The 23,101-nt window shown below is 34.2% G+C and overlaps 1 long non-coding RNA gene across 1 annotated transcript in view; it reads left to right on the forward strand.

The window, feature by feature from the left end:
* LOC144216058 (uncharacterized) overlaps positions 1-4,578 on the forward strand; it is a 39,596-nt gene extending 35,018 nt beyond the window's left edge. The window contains exon 3 of the long non-coding RNA XR_013330554.1: positions 4,233-4,578. This is a non-coding gene — a long non-coding RNA (uncharacterized LOC144216058). The remainder of the gene's footprint in view (positions 1-4,232) is intronic.
* The last annotated feature ends 18,523 nt before the right edge of the window (positions 4,579-23,101 follow it).

Consider the following 23,101-nt stretch of genomic DNA (forward strand, 5'->3'; position numbering starts at 1 on the left):
CATGAAAGTTGCTTCTAAAGGAAAAATAAAATGGCAGCAGGACAGGTAAATTACATACACACATACACACACACACACACACACACACCCCCATAATGGGAGCATTTATGGATTCAGGAAACAGAAAAGATCACCAATAGTTAAATAAATTTCTCAGTCATCTAAATAACACAGTGAGTAAAATGATGAAATTATAAAAATAAATCAGAAATCATTGTTTGCAAATAAAAAATAAGGAAGATTAGAATGGTTTTAAAACGTCAAAAGCTGTTTATATACATACAAAAAAATCTAGAACCTAAGGGGAAAGCAAGAATAGGTACAAACACTCAGAATTAGAAATGAAAAGGGAATAATACTCCCTGAAAGAGGAAATTGAAAGTACTATAAAAACACTTTAAAAATTCTTATCCAAGTGAATTTTAATATCTCATTGAAAGAGATGATTTCCTGCAAAAATGTAAATCATTAAAAACATATCTCAGGAGGGATCCAAAATCTCAACAGATCTTAGCAGTGGAAGAATTTGGGACAATCATCAAAGTACTTTTTTCCAGGCATTCATCCAAAGGGATATATTCAGCTGTATTCATGGGTAAAGTATATCACTCTCCCAGGAAAAGGAAAGACATTTCTGATATTTATATAAACGATACCAAAGCATAGTCTTCTTGTTGTGCACCTCTTGCAAACAGAGGTGCTCACAACCTTTTGTGTAAGACTAACTTCTCAGGATTGTGTAGAGAATAGCCTGGAAAGCCACAGTGTCTACCTCCAGAACAGGGCGATTCTGTTTGCAGTCCAGTGTAATATGATATCTCTCTGAGGCAAATGTTGAGTAGATGGTGTGTATCCCCTAATAGAAAACTGAAGTGTCCTAATCTTGGGTTCCTCAGCTGCCATGCAGGCCCCTTGCTAAAGCATTAACCCTCTGCCCCCCACCCCATGGACTTCAAGGAGGTAACGTGAAATAATATGGCCATGAAGCTCATGCTGTTTGCTCTGCTGTAACAGGGTCCTTTTGCTGATCCAGGAGTTGTGTGCCCTTCTTTGTAGCACACCATAGTAGGCTAATTTGTTAGCTTCTGAATGGGGCAAAATCTCAGACCATTCATAGTACTTTCCATTTATGTGTTTTTATTTATCTGGAAACTTTTGGTTTTTGTTTCCATCTCTGGCACCACCGTCTACTCACTTAGCCTGATACTTATCCTTCAGACCTCATTGACACCTTATGTATGAGCTAAACAACCACTTATATGCTCATAGAACATTTGGATATTGTATATTAGAGTTCATTATGGTAGATTGTTATCTGTATTACCAGTTATATTTTCATTAGCATCAAGTTGGAAATTATGTCTGCTTGCTTTAGTTTCATGGGTGACATCTAACATAATGTCTGTTATAAGCAGTCAGTAAATTTTGAAGAACTAATCTAAGTCTCCAGAACTCTGATACACTAGATGTTTAATAAATTATATATGTTCTTCTCAATAATGGTATAACTAGTATAAACATCCTTTCATTTTACTTTCTGGATTTATTTGGCTGAGAGAAATTGTTTTGGTTTATTAGTTCTTTTGAAATTTTTTTCCTGATTGTCTAGATTTGTTTTTCTTTCATCTGCAAACATGATTTTCTTTTAAAGTATGTGTTTGGGATGGACAGTGATTGGATACTCCTGAAGGTTGAAGGTTTGTTTACTTTTTGTTTATTTCCTTTGTTACCAGGATTTTATAACATGTCAGGAATCACTAACTGAATAAATTAGCTAAATTTTTAAAAAGATTTCTTAGACAAAAATTATAGTTTGTAAAATTAATTATTAAAAATAGATAAAATATGGAAACTTTATGGTAATATTTTATTTATGAGCATAGTATAAATAATTATTGCATTTACAATATGAAATAAGATGCTGAGATTCTACAGAAAAATGTTAATAAAAGAGTAAAAAGGTGGGCTTCCCTTAAGTTTTTGTTAATTTTCTTCTCTATAGTTCCTTCGCTTGACCTTTTCCCCCCACTCTTTATAATCTTTATTCAAAGTACACTGCAAACTAAGTTTAGTACTTTAAATAAGGGCATAAGCAGAAGTCAAAAGTAGATACTCTTGAACAGCTTACCTTAAGGAAATGAAAGCTTGAGATCAGTAAAAACTAAATATCAGTTATATGTTATCTTAGACAAAATGCTTTTTCAGGTAGAAATTTTATTTTAAAGTCTGTAGACACAGTGCAGAGTTTATTTTAAAAAATCACAATAGTGGTGTCAATAATCATAGTTTTACAGGTATGTTAGAGAATTAGCAAAAAAAAAAATTGCAAAATCCCATAGCTCCAGTTTGAAGTAAGTCATAGGAGAAAGAATATTACTGAAGAGATAGATGGAAATAAAGGAAAATAAAATAAAATATATAAGCACAGACTTCTCTGATGTTAATGGACTCACATGACATTATGAAAATGCCTTTGAGTTTAACATACCCAGAAGGATTATGTGCGAAATATATAGAGAGTCATTGAATGGTAATGAATAAGGTAACTTTATAGTGCAGGAAGAACACTTTCCTAGAATTCCAAAAGAATACTTTCACATTTCCTGTGCCTTAAGGATTCTAAAATGTTATGTACTCTTACACCATCCAGAGAAAGTGCTGGCTACAGGAAAAGGTTGAGAGCTTTAGCTCTTTTTGAACAAAAGCTTTGACTGTTTGTTCTGAGAAGCCTGTTCTTACAAGCTCCAAATTATGGGCCCCAATGGTGTTGGCATTTTTATCCTTACTGTTTGCTTTCAGTTTTCTTTGTTGTTGAACAATGGCAACTGCACCTTGTGACCAGGGTTTACAGAGCTTTGTTTCTAAGTAGATGTTGACAACTATCCCTCTTTCACTTAGTTTTTTAGGGAAAATCAGCAGTAACATATATATATATGTATATATATATACACATATATATATATACATATATATATANTTAAAATTTATGTTCTCCTAGTAAGGAATATTTTAAATTCAAGTTTTTCATTCATCTTAAAGGTTGATATAATTTTTACTTTTTCTTTACATCTGTAGAACATTTGTTTTTCCACTGCAAATTCCATATATATATATATGGAATGTATATACATATATTAAAGAATCTAAATATATCAACCTTTAACTCTAAAATGTCTTGGTATTCATTGCGAAAGTACCTAATCAAAGCCAAAATTTTAAAAAGTGGCAATGTTTTCAGGGTATTGGTGATAGAAGACTTACGACTCATTTTTCTTTTCCAAAATAACAGTAATTTGTTCAAAAGTGCAGTAAGGTTCTCTAAGGACCCTTGCTTCACACAATATATATGTAGTGCACCCAAAGGAAAATCAATGTAGACACATCAACTCAGACAGGCTGTTATCAACATGTTACAGAACCTAAAATCAACCTGAAAGATGACCTCTCCAAACCTGGAGAAAAACACACTCCCAAATTTCCCAGTCATTCTCTCTCAATGGAGACAAAGGTAGAGAATGTGGCTTTAAAACTATATGGTCTCCTGTGAATCGTTTCAAAAATTGAAGTTCCTATTGGAAGTAGCATTTAAGAATGAGACAAAACTTTGGACTGCATTATTTGACATAATATGACACATTCACATATTTTCTTGGTTGTGTGACCTAATTTAGGGATGTAGTCATTACTAGTATGTTACTCCTGATGCTGACGTAAAGGGACTTGCAGCTACCCAAACATATAGGAAACATTCAGTTTGTCCATTTTAATTTAATACTTTATGAAGTACTTTCATGTTATTTAAAGAAATTGGTTATGATTTTTCTCTGTTTCAAATGTTTTAGAAAACTTATTTAATAATAACTGTATCCAAGCAGGCTAGGCAATTATTAGCCTCATATTAGGAAATTAAGGAAACCAGAATTTAGAGAAGTCCACTTTTTCAAGTTCACAGAGATAATAAGTGACAGCAATCTACTATGCAAAAGTTGTTGACATTCTCATGGTCTTCAAGAATTGCTATATCATGGAGCATACTTTTCTAGGTGTGATTAGGTATTAGTGGTTTAGAAATAGATATATGAAAGCGTACAAAAACCTGCTTTGAACATTAGTTCTTCTAAGTTACTTTAAAAATGTGTATTAGTATAGTTCTGAGTATTTTCTTATCATAAGCAGTGCTTAAGCAAATAGTTTTCAGTGTTTTTTTTTTTTTGAATCTTACTGTTTTACAGAAATCATATGGAACAACTATGGAGTTCTCTCTCATGCCCTGCCTTTGAGAATATGGAAGCAAACAAATTTCCTTGGGTGGAAAGAAAATGAAAGAATCAAATTTTTCTATATGAGTTAATCACATTGATTTCTATGTTCTCATCCTAAAATTTTTATGGGTGGTATTCTACAGAAAAAAAAATATATGTAGGCAGAGAAGCAACATTATGAAACAAAAGCTTAACTTTAGGTTTAGACCATCCAGTCTATTAGAGCCACTAGCTTGTAAGAGGGACCTTAACTATGATAAACTAGCCTTTTGTTATTAGGAATGTGTCTGGATGTGCACTTGTGTATATATGCAATACCCACAGTGTTTACACAAATAAATTATTTCAAAGATATAGGAAGCATTCACACATTTTTTAGATTAAAGTGATTGGGATAAAGAGGAAAAGAAGACAAGTCTTAATCTAATATGTAAAAGAGAATCAAGTTTTTCTCACTGTTATCAGAACATTTCTTTGGCAGTAGGTGGACTATAAAAATTAAGACCGAAATTCAAGAATGTCTTATTAAATCATGAAACAAATATATACTAATTGTTATGAGTACACAATTGAATGGGTGAGTCCCACCTTCAAAGAGCCCATAAATTCAGTTGTTCTAGTGAGGGAGATGGCATTTGAAATGAGCTTGGAATGTTCCGTAGGATTTCCTTAAATGGCAAAATTGAAGAAGGTCCTCTCACTCAAGTGAAATGAGTAAGCAAAAGCACAAGGTATGGCAAGTGGTTCTGTATTTTTGTAACACAGGGGTCAAGGCTTCCTTCTCAGTTGCTGTAAGGTCATTTTCTGTGTATCCTCTGGAAATAGCATAATTAGGAATTTTGCAAACCATGTGTCTCAGGTCATCATGGTAGGTAGCTATTTCCCACTATACATTGGTCTAATTCCTGTATATTAGGGATGAGTGTCAGATGGCTACAGACATTTGAGAAACATGCATATACTTTCACTACCCATACCTGAACCAAAATATACTGGAATCCACTAGACATTAACAATGAACTAATGAATACATTTTAAAGGAATGAATCACACAGTAGAATAATGAATACAGGTAGATGTCAGGAGTAGGAAAATATTCATGTCTGTAGCACTTTTAGTATAGATTACTCTCCTTCCTTCCTTCCTTCCTCCCTCCCTCCCTCCCTCCCTCCCTCTCTCTCTCTCTCTCTCTCTCTCTTTCTTTCTTTCTTTCTTTCTTTCTTTCTTTCTTTCTTTCTTTCTTTCTTTCTTTCTTCTACAAGACCTCAGTACCTAGGCCTTTTGAAAGTGGCATCTATGGATATGCACTAGGCTTTAAGAGGTTATTCCAAAGAGAATAGCTATCATCCTCCTCTCTCCCTGATCTTTACACTTCCTGAAATCCTTTCTTTTGGTCTTTCCCTTTCTACTACTGCCCCTCCCTCCCTCACTACATCACAGAAATACACTCTCAAGGTCACTTTTCCTATGGAATAAATAAGTCCAGATTCCTTCTTTTTGTTTAGTAAAATATGTGGTGTCAGATATTACAAATTTACAGTTTCTTTCTTTTTTTCCCTCTACCCACATTTGGGGATGAATTTAGAGAAGAAATAGAAAAAATAGGGAAAGGTTATAGTGGAAATAAAGATAATGCTTTCTATTCTGGAATTGGAGAAGTTTCCTTCTTAAGAATCTAAATTCTTTTGGAGCTCAATGACTGATGATTTAACAAACACCTTCTTTTCTCTTGTATATATGTTCTCTTCATTTCTATTACCAATATTCTACTCCTATTTTTGTGAAGTATTTTTTGCCTTCTTATCACTAAGTCAGAAAAAATGTCTGTGGGTATGATGGCATGTGCTTTTTTTTTTATGTGTTATTTATTTTTGAGAGAGAGGTAGAGACAGCATGATCACGGGAGGGTCAGAGAGGGGAGGAGTCATAGAACTCGAAGACAGGCTCCAAGCTCTGAGCTAGCTGTGAGCACAGAGCTTGACGTGGGGCTCGAACCACGAACTGTGAGATCATGACCTGAGCCGAAGTCGGACACTTAACCGACTGAGCCACCCAGGTGCCCCAAGATGGTATGTCTTTAAACCCAAGATTACTCTCATCACCATGGAGGTGAAAAAATAATTGTATACGTAACAAAATCATAAATGCATTGATGTACTGAAAAGTGATCTAGGATTGAAGAGTACTTTATGGATCATACAAATGGAAACATTCATATAAAACAAAAATTGCTTCCATATATCTATGAATATTATATAAATTAAAGGCCCCAGATTTCTGATTCATTCACTTGGTATTTACAGATGACAAATACATACCATTTTGATGTAAAATTTCTGGGTCAATATTTGACCCTTTCTCTTTATAGTCATATTATCCAAGAATTTCCCTTATCTACTTGAAATACCAAATATCCAGTAACTTATATACATAAAAGTATTTAAATTTCAGCAAAACAAATGAATGTGTTTTTATAATATAGGCATTATGTTAGATTCTATATATTTAGATGATTACAAAAGCCAGTTAGGTAAAATAACATCTGTTTAGAATGAAGAAGGCACTCAGATGTGGTCATAATAAAATAGACAGTGGAAATTTTGACTTAAAAGCACAAACTAATTAAACCACTACAAAAGTCCAATAATATAGTTATTTCATTTAACAACTAAATATTGAGCATCTATTTGTTCCAAGCTCTTTTCAACAGTGATTGGGATACAGCGTTGTACGTTACTGTATCAGTGAACTCGGCATACAGACATAGACAAAAGAAACAATGACATTTTCTTTCATGGAATTTGTAGAAGAGTGAAGGAGTATAGAAAATTAAGCCTAATAAGTAAGTTAATAATATATGAGTAGGTGATACATGCTATGGAAATTAATAAATGAAGTAATGGAGATCAGGGATGGTTGGTATGGAGATAAGTTTTCAGTTTTCTATAGAATGATTAGAGTTGGCTTTATTTGAAGATAACATTTGAGTCCTGAATGGACAAAAATAAGAGGCATGTGTACACCTTTGAGAAAAAATTCAAGGGAAAAGAAATCGTGCCATTGCCTTCAGATAGAAGTTTCTCTGGGCTCCCTCAACAAACTCCCCAGGCACAGTGTGGCTGAGGAGAGTTAGACAGGGATGCAGTAGTCCAACATACTGAAGGAGTAATAAGTATGAGTAATAAGTACACCAGATCTAGTATGATATAATGAAAACTTTGGTCAGAGATCCAGACCCTGTTGTTTGAAAAGAAGAACTGGTTTCTTAAGGAACGACAACTTAATGCCACTTAAATGCATTAAAGAAACAAGCAAACAAAACAGCATGATTTTTCCTCAGAGGGATCTGCAGCTATTAACTAGGTAATTCTGAAGAAAAATAATACTTAATTATTATATACTTAATAATAGTTTTTAAGAGGTATATAGGGAGTCTGCACTAACAATAATACCAGGTAACCCTAAACCCTATAAGATTCCTGTGGTTAAAATAGGAACAAATAGATTGTGGTTATGCAGTGGTGTTTGAGTCAAGTTTACCTTTCAGTGGGTCTAGTGAGTCCATGGAATCATTCTGGGGTTATTTTTCAGTCTTTGAATGAGTAGTTGCTACAGATACTCAATAATGGTACAATCCTCATGTCGGTTCTCAGAGCTGAGAAGCCATTATGGTAGAAGAGATCCATGTGGATAACCAATAATTTCACTCTAACTGAGGGAGGGAATTGTAAATAATATTAGAACAACGATCAACATTAAAGTTTCAGGGTGGTAGACCCTATCATATCTGACTCCATCCATGTGTCGGGCTCCTACACAGACAAGATAGACTGTGATATATGTGGACCCAAATAAACTTAACTACATGATAACTTCAACTGGGCAGCTTGTGTTGGAAGTGGTGTCTTTACTAGAACAAATCTACTTAGTATATGATTATTAATCTGATAGATGCATACTTTTAATCATGAGGATTATATCAATCATGAGAAATAAAAATAGCTCACTTTTATGTGCAAAGGACAGTAGCACACATTTATGATCATGCCATAAATGATATTCTCCTGCTCTCTCTCACCACATAAAATAGGTCTTAAACTTTTGACATTCTGCACAATATTCGCACTCTTCACTATGATGATGCCAGTGCTAATAAGAAGTGGCAAACAGAGGGGCACCTGGGTGGCTTAGTCGGTTAAGTGTCCGACTTTCGCTTAGGTCATGATCTCGCGGTTCGTCGGTTCGAGCCCCGCGTCGGGCTCTGTGCTGACTGCCAGCTCAGAGCCTGGAACCTGTTTCAGTCTGTGACTCCCTCTCTCTCTGACCCTCCCCTGCTCACGCTGTCTGTCTCTCTCTCTCCTAGAAATAAATAAAAACATTAAAAAAAAAAGAAGTGGCAAACAGAATGTAGCAATTATAAAAGATTCCTATTAAGATACATGCTTGTCAAGGTGGAAAGAAAAAAAAAAGAAAAAAATTCTTCTGACCTGGTAAAATATTTTAGAATATCAATGATTTGGGCCATTCTGCAACATTTCCTCTAAGAAAAACTGAATTGTATGCCTAACACTAAGAAACTGACTCTGGTGAATAAATGTATACCATCGTTGGGAATACTGTCTACAATTTTTTTTTCTTCTGATGAAAGGTTACCTATTTTCAGTGGATTCCAAAGCAAACAACAACAATAACAACAACAGTAACAACAACTCTCTTGAAGGTAGCAACTGGCTACCACCCACCCTACCACTTGGGCTACATGAAGTAGCCAGACATATTTGTGTTGTATAAAAATACAGTGCTGAGTGTCTAGTGAGGCAGTATATAAAAGAATTCCAAGAAAGATATTAGAAAGAGAAAAGCCATGTTTTAATTTTGGCTGAGAAATAATCACCATTTTGAAAATATCGCCTCATTTGTTCCTGGGGCTTAATAGAAACTAAAAGTTTGACTACAAGACACTTGAAGTTTTCCATCTTGAGCAGGGACTTATCAGATCTCCTGAGTCATAATGTCAGGAAGGTACAGCTGCAATATGTCTTCTGAAATGAAATAGTAAAGAGCAGACTTAACCAGATAAGTTGGCTCAATTAAATTATATGATCAGGACTATGGTCAGAATATCTGTGTCCTCATTATTTATACGTGGGAATCCTAACTCCCAAGGTGATGATGCAGGGACTTTGGGAAGTGGTTAGGTCCTGAGGGGATAACCCTTATGAATAAAATTAGTGCCTTTGTCATAGAAGCCCCAGAGAGCTCCCTTACCCTTTTTACCATGTGAGGACAGGACACAGCAAGAACACAGGTATGAACCAGGTATGAACCTGGTATGAACCAAGAACATGCTCTCACCAAACACTGAGTCTGCCAGCATTGTGATTCTGGACTTCCCCAGACTTCAGAACTGTGAGAAATATATTTCTACTGTTTGTAAGCCATCTGATTTATGGTAATCTAGTTGGGTATCTCAGACTCTTGTGGCATTTCTCTCTGCTATGTTGATAACTCTTCTTCACAAACCTGTAGCTTCGTGAGGGTTCTACATGATCAACTGAAGGAGAAGGAAAAATTGTACATCTTGTTTAGAAAGCTCGAAATAATACACTGTGGCTAATGATAAATTGCAAGTGGTAGGATGTGAGAGTTGCCCCTTCAGGGTTTCCTGACTCCTTTTTAAATGAGGTTTCCTTTATTTTCACACCAGCTATAGAGAAACCTACATTGCCTGGATTAATAATATTATTCCAACTTTCAGGGATGACATTAGTTTGCTCTAATAAAGAGAATGTGCTCAGGACTACATCTTCAATGGAAAACATGACTTGATTAAGTTAACACTTGCAGTGTTATTCTCAAGCCCTGTCACTTAAAACTTTTATCTAGTCAAAAAGAGATGAAAGGGATGAGTAAGGAATCAAAACACGTATGTTTTCCATATCTTGTACTGTGGCAAGGTTGATATTAAATGTATTCAATTCAAGGTTAAACATAGGCAAGCACTAAATCAAATCAAAATGGATAGAAGCAATTAGTACACTGTATCATCATACCAAATGACTATCAGCTGTGCTGGTGCTGGTGACATGAATATAATAGAGGTGGAAGTGTGTTACAGGTATGACATGTGATATTACACATTTCTACCGTGAGGTTTCTTACAACATGGTTAAAGTGGCCAATTTCAGGATTCTGCTGGTAATGAGTATGTGAGTTCCACCTGTTTTCTGAAGCAGACTCTGGCAGCTAGTGTGCCACAAATTCTGGTTTGCTGTTGCTGTGTTAATAATGCCCTGTGATTTTGATCCCCTTAACCCATGGAGTAGCAGAACCTTTAGAAGCCAGTATTTCCTGCTTGTTACCTATGGCCACAAGAACTTTTATTCTTTCAACTTTAAATGCCATTCCAATTTTGTCATTTTCTGTGGATATAACATGACGTAATTTGGGCACTTGGCTGCCCTCAGGGAATGAGTAAATATACATAGATTGATTTAGGGCAACTTAGGTTAAGATAAGGTCTTCAGTAATCACTCGATTTATTACCTGATAAGGCTTTATTCAGCCTCATGGATTAATGTCACAATCTAGAACTGGGGTTAATTTGGAGTCACTTACTTGGTTAGTGTGTGCCGGTTTCCTTTGGGGAAGGATCAGGTCAGTGTTTCCTGTCAATATGCATGATGCAATAGAAAATGTCCTTCAGAGACTCGCCTAACCTTTTTTTGCGAGTGCTTCAATTTTTTGCCTCAGTATGTGTTGGAGACCGGCTCCGGCAGGGGTCCAGGAGTCCCTGAAGGATGGCCGGTGTCAGCGAGGGAGGGATGAGAGAGGCCCGAGATTCTTTCTGATCACCAGGCAAGCATCTCCGCTCTGACTGGGGCTCAACTTTATTTTATAATTAAGTGTTTGGGGGACAGCACAGAAGTGGCATTTGCCTTAGACAATGATTTCTGATAACAAACTTCTTTGATATGTAAGAATTTCCCAGAACATAGATTTGTAGAAGACTCCTGCATAACCTTTATTAATAGTGATTGAGGTAGGTGATTTAGATGCTTATCCTATGGGGAAGGAAGGTATTTTTAGCATACCAGACAATGTTTTTAGCATAAAAAGGGTGAAGTTACTCCTTTGTGAGCAGGGGTCAATAGCTTGTTTAAGGAGTATTAAGAAAAACAGGACTTTCAGGAAACACCTTTGCTCCCATAATCACAAAAGAAGAAGCTCCTCAATAAGTTCCTTCACAGGGAGCAATCAGCATATTCAGAGCCAGAATAAGTCACTCCAAATACTGGTAACAAATGCCTTGGGGGGCTGGTGCTCCAAGCAGAAACAATTGGGTGGGGGTGGATATCTGCCCTTAATTCTAAATTAGGCTCTTTGTCTCAGGGCCAGGCTCAATTGTAACTCTTGTGTTCTTAACCCCCTTTATTATGTAAGTCTTGGATCTGCAAGGCCCAGAGGAAGAGCCTTTGGACAATCATCCACAATGCTTTCATCTGAAGTCTCTTTTGAAAAGGCAGGAATATGCTTTTCCTTAGGAGGAATCTGTGTGGGGAATATCGGTCTGATCTGGAATATTGTGAGGCCTGGTCAATACCAGCAGGCTCATTTCCAACATGAGTCAGTAGTAGCAGAAGGAGATACCAGTTTTCATTTCTCATGGCAGGAGCTGTGCAAACCCTGCCATATCCTCGCTGTGACTGTCATCCAGTGAGGCCAGTGCGGCTCCCAGCAGGTATGAAACAGGACAGGGTCATGATTTTTAGGTTTTGTAGTTTATTTGTTGACCTAGATATTTTCAGTTGTAAATCTGAGTTTTACCAGTTACTTGGTTGTCTGTGGGTTAGTTACTTAGCTGCTCGTTAATTTCATCTTCGGAGCCCTATAACTTCAGCCAAACCCCTGCATTTTATAACACTCTCTGGGTTCTGATGGTCCATCTGATCTTCTGCCTTTCACAATGACCATGATATTTTAATTTTCATGGTTCCAGATAGCAACGATTTGTGTTTCTACTACGTTTCTACTATGGCTACTGGGAATGTGGACTCAATTTTAATGTTATCCTCTCCCACTAGCATTCCATGTTTAGCAAGCATAACTACACATATGTTTTTAAGCAACTTAATACATTGGTCAGCAATTTCTGATGGCAAGAGAAAAGTACCCTCCAAAAGATGTCCGCAGCCTGATCTCTTAAACCTGACTGTTACCTTACATGGCAAAAGGGACTTTGTTGATGTTACTATATTAAACATTAATAATGTCCCCATCTTAATGGATTATCCTTATTTTGATGGGACCAACATAACCACTTGAATCCAAAGGCACAGATCCTTTTTCAGCTGTGGAGAGTGACAGAAGAATGATCAGAGAGATACATGCTGTTGACTTTGAAAATGGAAGATCAAACCCAGTAAGACATCTGACTTTTATCCTACAGAAGTATAAGATAATAAGTTTGTGTTGTTTTAAGCCAAAATTAGTGCTATTCTATTAGCAGTACAAACTCATATATAAAAGAAGAATCCGGGAGCTTTGACACAGTTAAAACAGACAAAGGTATATTTGGTTAAGATATATTTTAGTTTCCAATGTCATATTTCCACCTTCTGTAGGTTTTATCTTTCTCCTCTACACCATGAAAAGCTTTTCTCTTTCCATGACCACCTGTATAGTCATTTGATATTTGTGTGAAACATGCATAAGACAAGCTAAGACCAAGGCCTCACTGAAGTGACTGGTAAAGATATAATAAAACAACTATTGTTGCATTAGACAATTTGTTTTCACATAGAAAATGAAAAGAAAACAAAACCTAAATTGCCATTTCCCCAAGCCTCTTGTACCACATAAAATGTGGTGACACACTAAAAAGAGTGAAAACCTGGATGCGAGTTGCTGGATACCCCATCACTAAGGTTCCCATTCTAGATGGCAGCTAAGTGGTTTTATATTCTGAAGCTTTATTCTGAGGGGGGTGGGACAGAGAGCCCCATACCACATTAAAATCTGGGATGTGGTGAGAAATTGTTTCATGAGAGCCTCGCAGATGATACATGGAGGGAAGTGTGACATGGTTTTCAACGTGCTCCTCACAGGCCTTCTGTCTTCTCCTGTTGTGTGAGGATCACAAGGCATTCTACCAAGACTCAAAACTATGGTTCAAGCCTTTGTCTGTGTGGTCTGTGTGAATATGTGTGAGGCAACAAGAGAAGACAGAGCTATTATTCTACATTCTAAAATTAGAGGAGGAAAATCTTGTTTCATTGAGATTGCCAACTTTAAGAATGGATCGTGTAAGTCTGGAAGTGCTGGCAGTAATGAATAACATTTCTGTAGAATAAAACCAACAAAGTAAAAGTAGCAAGGCCAAGAAATGGAGACACAGAGCTCCATCACATTTATAAAATTAGTTCTTCTAAAGGATATTATAACTATTAGACTTTCTAGTAGGAATAGCCATAATCCTTTATATATAACTAATTTTAGTTATGTGCCTTCCTCTTACATTTGAAAATTATTATATTAATATATAAAGTTAACATTATATGAGGTGATTGTACCCTTATTGATTACTACATAAAGGATATGCTAATTGCTAATAAATTTGAAGTCATATAATTTCTATAATACAACTAGTGACATGGACCTATTTATCAATTCCAAGTCATTTTTGTATTATATTTTGAAGCTTTAGCCTATGATTTTATTATTTATTATTATTATTTTTTAATGCTTACTTATTTTTGAGAGAGAGAGAGAGAGATAGAGCATGAGCAGGGGGAGGGGCAGAGAGAAAGGGAAACACAGAATCTGAAGCAAGCTCCAGGCTCAGAAATGTGAGCACAGAACCAGACACAGGACTCAAACTCATGAGGCATGACATTATGACCTGAACTGAAGTCGGACATGAACTGAACTGAACTGAAGTAACTGACTGAGACACCCAGACACCCCTATAGTCTGTGATTTTAGATATGTGGTATAGAGTACTCATTGTATCTTGGATTAAATCTTTACTTTTTAAATGAGTCAAAACATGTCTTTAACCACAACTTTATTGGAATGATGATGTTATTGAGAGTAGTTCTAAATGTTGTGGGTACAGTACTCTTTGAAATACCATTTAACACAAGACAGTGATTGTGTAAACAATGTGGACAACTCCATTACCCATGTAGACTATGTGCAAAATGCTTATATATCCAATAAATAATAGCTCTGATCCTAGTTTGAATGTATCCTTGGAAATGATGATACAAATTATTTAGATATTCATTTATGAGACTTACTTATGAAAATCCCTTGCAAGTCTGTATGTTCGGAAATATAATAGTATCTATTAGTTTTTATTCCCACAATGACAAGAAACCAGCAAGTCACTGGAAAAAAACCCATTTAAACACATGTGTGTGAGGACATCAGAGAACTTTAAAGTTTGCAGATTCAAGATACAGGTAATTGAATTTTTTAATGAAGTTCTCCATTTTTAATTCTCTTGTATTCAATCTATATTTTTGCCCCTTTCTTAATAATGATTTGTTTGATTTTTATCTTGTTTTTGGAATGAATATTTTTAAATTTTTGCTACATCATTGGCTCTTGTGCCTGCACAGACATTAGAACTTTAGTACTTAGCCCTTAGGGTCTATATACAGATCTGAATTTTCAGTTTTCTGCCCTATCAACACAAAATAGTTCTCTTTAATTTTGTTTTCAAATTATATTTTATGCCTGTATTTTTCCTTTGGTTTTCTCAGGCTTGTACTTTTTTCAGGATATGATTTAATCAGAATTTCTATGTGTTTGTACCAAGAGTATTGTCCATCCTTCCATGTTATAAGTAGTCAACCACCAAATTGCATGTATACATTGGGAAGAATTTTCTCCACTGAAACTTGCAGTGCACAGGCCTCTGAAATTAGATAATAACACAGTAATATAGAAGTCAGTATATCAGATTGTATATTCGAAATATTAACATATATACATGTCAATTTTGTGAGAATTTGACAATATCTGTTGTTCATTATTAAATAGATAAAACCAGTTATTTTATGTCTAAATGTTTTCCCCATGGCTCTGGGGAAATAAAGGCAACTATCCCAACTATGTTTTTTCACTTAAGCTGACAAAATGTATAATCTCTGGGTAAAAGTCTAATATTTATGTTATTAATATAAGAATATTGTCAGAGTCAGGAGAACTATCTATATGTGGTGGTGGCTTATCTGTTCATCTAATATTTAGTTCTTGTTGTTGTCATGCATGAGCATGCATGGGTAAGTCTGACACTGATGTCTGCAGTGATAACAGTAAAAGAGATGGCGAGGAGCCAAAATCTGATTTGGAGGGTAATAAGGGATTCAAAGATAATTCCCTCAAAATATTTGCTTCAATTTTATGGTTTTTTTGTTTTTGTTTTTCCAGAAGGTCATGATCAGACAACAGTTAGATTCTTCTATTTCAGTAAGGAAAGTATGTGGAAATTTTAGCTTTGTTTGGAAAATCGGTCAGTGGGAGATATTGGGTAATCAAGAGTGATTAATTATCATTTACAGTGACTTACATCATGGGTTATAGAGAAGTAGGATTTAGGACTCTCAAAGAGTTTGTTTGAACCCATCACTGTCCTTTTTATTGAGACATTTCTCAAGTTCTCTTGGCCTGCAAACAATGACCCTTTCCCATTGACAAAGGTAGAGCAGATATGCTATTCTAGATATCGGGATATAATGCTAGCAGTTAAACTATTGTTTGATCTACTTGTCTACAATCCATTTGCAGCAATTCAAACCACTACTGTTCTATATTTCCTTTGTACACATGTAAGAGGTTGCTGGCGCTTTAGAGCTTACAGAATGTTAGTGAACAAATTGTACCTGGAAAGCACCTGAAAATAGTGTGAAGTTGGAGCTGTCAGAAAAATAATACACTATATGAAGATAAGACTCTGAAAACTTTACAAAATGATTTGTCTGTATACTTTAACATTGTTTATTTCTGATGATGACAGCATGTGTTTTTCCGTGTTGAGATTAATAGTGCTAATAACATTTAAAAAAACAGAAAAAAAATGTGTATGTTTCCTTCTCAATTTGTAGAGCAGAAACCAGGATATAAGAGAGGAAAATATAATTCTAAATATAATGAATGAATATTTTTGAGAGACCCATAAAATATTACTACTTTCTATCAATTAGTGTTGCTTTTATTATGGGTTAATTTGCTTAAAAAGTTACAACATAATTTCCTTTCAAATGTTAATATTTCACTTTTCATCATCAGTAAGTGAAGAGTAAAACTAAAAATGAAAAAAAATCAAAATGGAAATAGCGAAATAAAAAAATTTAAGTACCAACCACACAAGAGTTACTTTGGACAAAATTTATGCAAAAAACATCTCAATAACTCTATTTCCTTATTTAAGAATATTTTGCATATGTATGAAATAAAATACTATATTCTTAAAATGATATATATATTACTTTTAAAAGTAACTTAAATTATTTAAAATTGGTAAAATATGTTAAGTATTATTTGCCAAATAGAATTAAAATTAAGATACAGTTGCTGTATTTTCATCACCTTGTAACTAAATTTTACCTAGTAACACACTCCTTACTGTACAGTTAAAATTATATGTTGTCATAATCTCAAAATTTTGTGACTTTGTGAATTTCATTTTTGTTCGTGATCTGATATCTTAGGTATTATTATACAAGTTTCAGAATTTGCATGTGTGGGGGGGGTTTCAATGTACATGAGAAATTTTTATTGTTCCCTTCTAAATTACCTACAGAGCTGGTTCCTACATTTGTGTTATAAATGAAAGCATTTTGGTAAAATGATTGAATGGATAGGTTCTCTTTTATTTCATTATAAGTATGTAAGGTTTTTCTACATCAGGGAATGTCATAAAAGTGATAGGTTATTATAATGTAAAATTTATTGATGTAGAAAAACTCTAACAAAACATAGCAAAACAGCAAATTCTTAGGACAGTACAGGATGAGAGAACACTACTGCCCCAGAGTGTCTGGCTGTAGGCGGATGATGCCAGTGCCTCATGGGAATAGAGAGTCACTATGCTGCTCACCCTTGTGTTGTGATCACTCAGGATAATTTAACTACATAATTAATTACCATTTTCTGTGGTGGTGACTTTTTAAGTCTTAATTGTACTAAAAGTCCTAAAAATGTAGATTATGTACTTTTTTTCCTGGGAAAGATTAAAAGAAAGACCATTATCTTATCATTTTGAATTTACCAGTACCATAATTACCCACAACTGTAGTTTTGAGAAAGAATGTAAGAATTAAAAACAGAGCTCAGATCCAATCTCAGCTCCATATTTGACCCTCTGAAGATTGTGTAACTAGTAGAGACTTAGTTTTTAATTGTATTTAGTTCTACATCACAATTTTATTTTGAACATGATATATTGCATGTATAGTGTGTAGTCATAATTTAGCAACTTCAGGGATAAAGGTTTTTTATAGTAATTTCAAAGAGATCCATTCGAAATATTAATAGCTCAATAATTTTATGAGTCTCCTTTAAATACTAACATTGAGTTGGTAGTATTGTCCCATATCAGGGTTCTTTTACTTGGGATAAAAGAAATTTCATTTTAAAAGTTAATCAGAATAAGCACCATAAAATAGAAGGGTATAGATTTTAATTCTGAATCTATAGCTTAATATCTAAAATATTGTGCTCTACCTGTGTAATGTAGACATTGAGTACATTACCCTGAGATGCCATTTCTGACCTGTCAGTTTGACAATTGAAATTGGAAATTCATAACACAATCTGTTGATAAGACTTTGGGGAAACGGAACTTTTATTCATTGTCAGTCAAATTAAAACAGTACAAATTCTGTGGAGGAAAAATTGGAAACACCTGAAGAATATTATGTATGCATTTATCCTATGAACACACAATCTATAGAGAAATACTTCTATAAATAAGAAACAACATATGTACAAAGTTATTATAGCAACATTCATGATACTTGGAAACAGTCTAATTGTAGCACGATTGATAGGTATAGGCTGATTGATTAGAGACGGTACTAACACCCCTCTAAGTATTTTATTTTTATATAATTTAACAAAGAAGAAATATTTTACATATTAAAATATAAACATGCATTAGAAGGGAAAATTTCATATGTAAGAAATGAATCACTGGGTTCTACTCCTAAAGCCAAGACTACAGTGTATGTTAAGTAACTTGAATTTAAATTTTAAAAATGTAGAAAATATTAACAGCTCTATATGTGAAGTCTCCAAACTAGAAATATGAAAATATTCAGTAGAAAAATGATGTCTTAACTTAGACAACAACCACAAAATGCCACAGACTGTGTANGAAACCAAATAAACTAAAATGTAAATCAAACTAAAAATATTACTCCATTAAAAAAAGGATTATTTTAAGTAATTTAGAACATGGTATTCTGACTCCAAACCCTTCATATAACTGAAATTAAAAAATTCCTTCTATTTTATAGCTTTGTTTATATAAGTTATATATATACTGAAATCTTGAACTTCATATAAAATATACACAGATATATATATATAGATATATAAATTTGTATTATATTAATGTTGTTTTCATTTTTATTATAGTGAATATATAAATATAAAATTAAATTAATTAGAACAAAGTCCTATGATTTGCATTGCACATTAACATCAACTCATATTCCCAGCCCTGTTACACTGAAAAAACCTAAAATCAATGACACTCCAGTAATAATTATAGAGCTAGCACCCAGATCGCTGTGTTTTAATGCCATTGTCTTTAAGTACCATTGTGTTTTAAACACTATTTGTGTTTAATTACTATTATCTATTACAAAGAGTCATATATCCCTGGGGAAATGACTGGTGCTAAGTCTGAGCAGAAAAAATACAAGGCAAATCTGGATCCAGAATGGAAACAAACAAAATAAAGCAAAAAAGAAGCAATTGAATAATATCAAAATGACACAGGAGCAGGTTTAAAGAGGCTCCCACATTACACATTTGGTATATTTTGAGCATCAAGAATAATTAATTTAGGTGCTCTTGGATGGCTCAGTTGACTAAGCACCCTACTTCAGCTCAGGTCATGATCTTACGGCTCCTGGGTTCAAGCTCCATGTTGGGCTCTGTGCTGACAGCTAGCTCAGAGCCTGGAGCCTGCTTCAGATTCTGTGTCTCCTTCTCTCTCTGCCCCTCCCTGACTCATGCTCTGTCTCTCTCTCTCTCTGTCTCTCAAAAATGAGTAAACATTAAAAAAATTTATTAAAAAATAATATAATTTACTTTAACACATTAAAATGAAAACAAACAAAATACCCCATGAGCCCAGAGAACTATGACTTACTGAGTAATAGATAGTATAAATGTGAACAGAAGAAAAGACTTGGAAATCACCATCTTAAAACCCTCAGTAAATATATCATAAATTCAGGCAAGGTTCATAATTTGGTAAAAATTATCAGTAGAAAGTGGCTTGAGGACAACTGATTTTATGTTGTCAGATTATGACCATATGTTTTAATGGCTAAAGATGGAAAATGGGACATTTCAATGAATATATCTGGCACTCATTAACATTTAAATGTGATGAAACAACATCTCTAATGTGAAGACAAACTGGCTCTTAGTATCTTCTAAGAAAACATGGTATGAAGTACCATAAATCTTCACTTTTGAAGAGTTCTGACCACCAGTTTATCCTGAATATAGCCAAGACTCTAAATCTAACTTAGATTTGCAGTGAAAAGAAGAACACATTAAATGACACAATGAGAAGAACAGTTAAATACATACAGAGCCTATTATTCTCTTCTACCTAAAAACTGACTTGAGTTTTTCATAAAATCAGTGTGTGGAGAGAAAAAAAATAAAAACGTTAAAAATGACCTTAAAAATGAAAAAAAAAAAAAAAAGCTTGATTACATCTCAGTTTGAAAAAATACCAAACCTATAAATTTTTTTGGAGACATTTGAATATGAACTGTATATTAAATTCTATTTTGGGATCACCATCAATTATCTTAAAAAGATAATGTTATTGTTGCTCTGTAAAAGAATGCCATAAACATATATACAGAGAGACAAACCATGTTAGAGTGAAATTAGATGCAATATTATTATCAAACTTTTGTACGTTTTAGAATTCTAAAATCAGAAAATTAACAAAATAATTCTCATTCTATCAGAAATTTAATCTGAAATTTATGCATTTCATTTTTTGTGGGAGTGAAATAGAAAATGTATCATTTAGACCAATAGACAGGACCAAATTCCAGTTGGAAAGGTTGCGATAGGCCATATCTAGCTGAATAAAAATGACAGTTTATCCTAATCTGAAATTTTTGATATAGTAGAATATAATCTGAAAAAAATATATTTGTACTCTATTTTCTCTATTCTTTACAACTCACTATGAGAAAAACTAATTTAGGCTGTAGTTCTGTTCATCTTAGAGATATAAAGGTCATAAGGTTAAGGGCAGGTATCATATGTCCAAAATCCAAGTAGCGTTTTCTGCTTTTATGGTTTAGATTTTTCTCAATCCAAGTCCAAATCCATTCTGACAGGGAATGTCATCCACTCTGTTTTATGAGCAGTATAGTAAATCAATTTCAAAGGAATTGTTTTATTCCTTTTTCAATATCTAGCATTGATTAAATATAGTATATAGATTGCATAGTTTCTCTTTCTCTAGATACTTCTGCGAATAGTTCCCTTTTCTGACAGTATTTGGCTTCAGCAACTGATTGAATTTAACTTAACTTACTAGTATAAAGGAATAAAATATTACCTGGCACGCATGAAAAAATCCATTTATAAAAACTTAAACGGTTTTAACAAGTATAATATATTGTTATCCTCTGCCATTTCAGATTAGAATCCATTTTTAGAGTATAAATCATTCAACTTTTACTTGTCTCTCTAAGTATAATTGTTTAAGGGGTTTAAAAGCTCCCATTGTTTTCTCCATTTGCTCCTGCTTCTTTCCTCCCAAGATGGAAAAGCTAATGCAATTGGGTCAGAGCCCAAGACTCTAAAAAGAATGTTTTACCTAGTAGGTGGTACATAATAGATGACATACATGTGTGTGATAAAAATAAACTATCAGATAATGTTTAATATATCGAAAAAATGGAGAAGGCTATTTTTGACAATGATGGAAACTTACACCAGACCAATGTGCCCCATCTGTCAGTACAATAATTAAAATGTATATACTCATAAAATATATACATATTATAATTATAAAAGGTGCTGGAGAGCTGCCAAGACAGCCTGATATTTAGAAATTTAGATCCCAGAGAGGAAATTAAAATCACAGAGAAGGCTGATACACGATAATTTTCATCTTGAACTATTTGCCATATATTAAGCTATCTGGGAAAAGAAGCTAAGAAGTCCTGCTAAAAGAAGCTGAAATTTGAGGATAGTTTTTTTTTTCTCTCATGTTGATGAACCAAAATCAGTTCAGAACATTGCACAAAAAGATGAATTATGTGTTTAACAAAGTCATCCATTGCTTGGATCTTTCTTCATGGAAGAATATTTTGCACACAGCTGAAAGTGTTGTTGGGGAACATTCTTTCGGTGACATTTCAGGACTGCACAAAACCACCTCTAGGCCCACTTGCAAAGACTGGTCAAGGACAGCTAGACTGATCAGTCTAGTGTGAAAGAACTCTGATGGGATATTTCTGCTTCTTTTGGAGTTCACTGACACAGATGGGCCTTCCTCAAAGCTCAAGTTCTCCTTTCAACTAATCCTCCCCACTGCCCTCCACATATATTGATACTAATGGTAATTCTTAATAAATACCCTATGTCCTAGATCTGTCCTAGCATCTGCACCCCAGAGAAACGAACCTGTGACAGTCGGGATTTAGAGCTGGATCACCTGCTGCTTGTCTTACAGTTAAGATTAGCGGTAGGTCTAACACAGATAACTGGGCACAGAGTGGCAGGCCAGCATTGATACTTTTCACCAGTGGAGAATTAGGAAGACTTACCCATGGAATTCAAGATACTAGCTGGTGCAATGGATCTTCAGAAGTTTGAAATGTTGATGAAAGAAAATAAATATAAGGAAAAATGGATAGAATGGCCAGTCTAAACTTTATTATGCCTCTAGGAAAAAATGGCAAGTGATTCAAAGTAGTAGGTATGAAAATGAGATGCATGGGATATCCAGAGAGCATTTTTCATGAAATATACTCTCATCATTTGTAGTAATAATGGATAAAGAAAGCTAAGGAATGGGAGTAATATTTAATCATTTGTGTAGTAAATCTCCAGCCCCTAAAGGAGGCTCAAATACTGATGAGCCTAAAAGTCACAGTCATTATTGGATACTTTCCATATTAGGATGTACACGAGACAGAATAGTACAAACACTACTGCTTTTAAACTTTGGATTGGATATTAGTAAGGCAAGGGGAAAATAAACAGAAATATTTGAGTATATTAAGCATTAATTTCAATATAATTAGATGAAATAGCTAAGTATATTTATATCTTAAAAATATAAGACATTTATTATATGAATTTAGAATTGGCTGTACACAAGGCTAATTACAAAATTTGGTTATATTTATTTATACCAGTAGCTAATAGAAATTTAAATCTAAAAAGACTACAATAATAGTGATATCAAGAACACATAGATACAAATTAGCCAGAAACATAGTAGTAACATTTGTATAAGAATTTAAAACCCTGACAAAATAATTTAAAAACCTGCACTTCTATATTCAAAACTACAGAACATTATTATTTAGAATGTATAAATGAACAAC

The sequence above is a fragment of the Crocuta crocuta genome, unplaced genomic scaffold (assembly GCF_008692635.1).
Source record: "Crocuta crocuta isolate KB4526 unplaced genomic scaffold, BGI_CrCroc_1.0 scaffold439, whole genome shotgun sequence".
NCBI classification, from domain to species: Eukaryota; Metazoa; Chordata; class Mammalia; order Carnivora; family Hyaenidae; genus Crocuta; species Crocuta crocuta.